This window comes from Solanum stenotomum, chromosome 1, assembly GCF_019186545.1.
Source record: "Solanum stenotomum isolate F172 chromosome 1, ASM1918654v1, whole genome shotgun sequence".
NCBI lineage: Eukaryota > Viridiplantae > Streptophyta > Magnoliopsida > Solanales > Solanaceae > Solanum > Solanum stenotomum.
The window spans coordinates 13,420,353-13,423,950 of record NC_064282.1 but is presented as its reverse complement, the minus strand read 5'-3'; positions in this window follow the sequence as shown (position 1 = coordinate 13,423,950).

Genomic DNA, 3,598 nt, shown 5'->3' with positions numbered 1-3,598 from the left:
TATATATATATATATATATATATATATATATATATTAAAAATTTTAATATGGCATCTTATGATATTTTGATATTTCAATTATAAATAATGATTTGTATATTTGATAAGATTATATAAGAGTAAAAAAAAGTTTTGATAGTTTTTATAATTTATGAATTTTTTTTATAATTTTTGAAATTTAAATTGCATGTTCAAAAAACTCGACCGAATTAATATAATTTAATGCTGGCTAATTTCAAAAGTTGAATGAATTTAATGGAAAAGATCCAACCATTAAACCCATTAAATTTAAATTCTGATTTCATATTTAATTTAGATTGATGCTAATTAAACCCCATTTTCTTTTCTTGCTATTTTTCCTTTAGTAGCAAAGGAATGTTGTTTTGTTTGTTTTTTATCGATGTTCCTTTTTCGTTTATGATTCGATTAATTTGAATTTGTATAAAAAAATCACTATTAGGGTAAAATGTATTAAGAGCCACTTTAGAATTTAAAATTTATAAATTTTTATAAATAGTAACCTCAAATTAATGTATATAATAGTAATTGCACATACAATCAAATGTTTTAGTATATTTAGTACATATTTATCAATATAAATAAAAAGTGGGAAGACTCAAAATAAAAATGAATTGACCGAAATGCCCATCAATATTTGAAATTATATAATTCTCCACAATGGTATGTATGTGTGAGTTAATTCAATTAAAAATAATATAAAATGCTAATTAAACCCTCTCATTTATTGTCAAGTACACATGTGATACAGGAAAGGTTTCTAACTATACTAGAGTACCTAGAAGAATAAAAAAAATTCTTTTCAATTTATTTTTCACCAAATAAACTTATTAAAAATATATATGAAAAACTTCCTAATTTTTTTATATAAAAATATTATTATACTTTCTCTTATCACAATTTTAATTAAAATATCTATAAAAATAGTTACTGAATATTTTGATAAAGAACACATTTTTACCTACTCATCAGTTAGGAAGAGTTTGGAAAAAAAGATTGAAATGTCTGGGAGAAGATGACCAAAATGGTCCTTAATATATAGTAATGCTTTATTTTGATCTTTAATATATTTTAATTAATTAAAAATTATGAATCCTACTGGCTACTAAAAATCTATAATTATTGTCTTCTTTGTTAGCGTCAAAGAAAGAATTCCATAAAATCTAATACCATTTCTCTTATTCTCCAACAAAATTTACTATTCCTTTTTTTAAAATATTACTCCACTGATCTTATATCCTTTTTTTGTTTTAAATTGCATGGCCTTCTTCTTTGGAGCTAACAAAAAATATAACAATGGTTCATTACTTGATCTTATTAGTTACGTAGGTTTTATAGTTAAATTTACTAACACTTTTTTTTTACTATCTACTAGATTTAAGGTAAAGGATCAAAATGAATATCTTTTGATTTATATTAAAGATCATTTCAATCAAATAAAATATATTAAGGATCACAATAAATATGTTTATTCTACATTAAGAATTATGTCAATAAAATAAAATATATTAAAGATCAAAATAAAATACTACGCGTACATTAAAGACTATTTTGGTCATTTTCTCAAATATGTGGGATCAGTATATCAATTATTATAAAGTTTAAAGTGCGTACCTTTATAATAGAAGACGAACCAGCTTTCAGTAACTCTATCAGATGGTGGGACCTTTAAAAATATATTCAAACTTTAATATTTTATAAAAAACACCTGTCATTTATAATTTTAGATTAAATTTTGAGCCCTAATTTGTTATACAAAATTTATTCAGTTATATATATATATTACCCTCTGTCATTGTTTCTTGAGAAAAAGGTAATGATGTATTCCTCAAGGCATAAGGAAACACTTACCACGTTTAAAACTCTTCATAATTTTTTGGTGCAATTTGAGAAGACAACATCAGAATTTTTGGATGCAATAAAGAAGTTAGAGATGAATTTCTAACTTGATTTAAATTTTAACTAAACAAAAAAAATAAAAATAAAATAGTAGAATCATGTTTCAATAAATTATCTTAAATATTTTGTCTTTACAGAATCACTAATTTATAACATTAATGAGATCATATATGTATTTATATAAGGGCTTTCGAAAATATATTTTTTCTTCTTATCAAAATCGGTGATTTTTTCTATTGATCATAATCGAATAAAAAAAAAAAATACCTTAAAGAGATTTACTAATTTAAAGAGGTTTAAGATTTATAGGTAGGCAAAAAACTTATACTAATTTGAATTTATTTTTATAATAATCCACTTCACTAATTAATCTTAATTTGTCTTTATAAGTTTCCTCGCAGAAACTAATTTCAATTTTTACCATAAAGCCTTCCACATTTGGTAGGGTCTTTTCATATTTCTGCCATGTACTCAAATTGAGATTAAAAAAAATGGAATTCAATGAATGTTAAAAATAATCCATGCAAATAAAGATTTTGTTGAGTAATTTGTGATTTGTCTCTAATTTATACGTAATTTTTTGTGATTTACACCTTATTCTTTTATTTTTAGTGATTTGCATTTTAATTTTCTTAGCTTTTTGCAAAATCATAAAGAATTCCATTTTTGGATTATTTACTAAGATAAAATAGGAGATTATATATATACGATTTTAAAAACAAAAACAATATTGTCTTTCTTGCGCATGTAGAAATCACCTTAACTTAGTTGGTCATGATTTTAAATTAAAATTTAAAATGTTGAGTTTTTGTAGTTTTGAACAAGTTTTTTGCTGCTTGAAAATATTTGAACTTCAGATNTTTTGCAAAATCATAAAGAATTTAATTTTGAATTATTTACTGAGATAAATTAGGGGATTATATATAAAGAAAAATAAAGAGTGATTTGATTTTAAAAACAAAAACAATATTGAATACAAGTCATTTACTTCTTCTTTTTTCATGAAAATAACAATCCTTCGTTTTTAGTATATTTTTTTTATGCTTTAGTCTCAACATTAATATCTCTTGTATGGGAGATAAATTTCTTTTATTTTGATTAAACAATTATTTCTTCCAACCTGTTGGTATTTCTGATTATGCAAGTTATTAAAATCAAATTCAAAATAGTGTGGGTTCCTCTTCTTTCTTTCTTTCTTTCTTTCTTTTTTGTTGGGGTAATTTTTTTATTTTTTTAAGTCTATGAGAATGTTTGTTTTTCTTGCTTGGTAGTATATACGTATATTTAGACAGAGAGATTAGAACAATCAATTATATTGTTGGCAGAAAGCAATTTAAATATATTATTATTATTATTATTTTTAATTCTACAGATATAATAACTTGTTAATTTCTCTACCTTGTAAATAGTTTTAAAAGTAAACCTTTTAAGGTTTGAAAAAATTAAGGAGATTGGGGAGCAAATCATTCAAAGTAATAGAATAAGGTGTAACTCACAAAAGAATGCATATATTAGGAGTGCAAATCACAAATTATCGACTTCGGTAGTAACATTTTTGGTACTTCTCAAATAGTATTGATTTTAAATTTAAAATTAGAAAATTTGAGTTTTCACCGTCTATAATGTCTTTTTTGCGCACGTAGAAATCACCTTAACTTAGTTGGACATGATTTTAAATTAA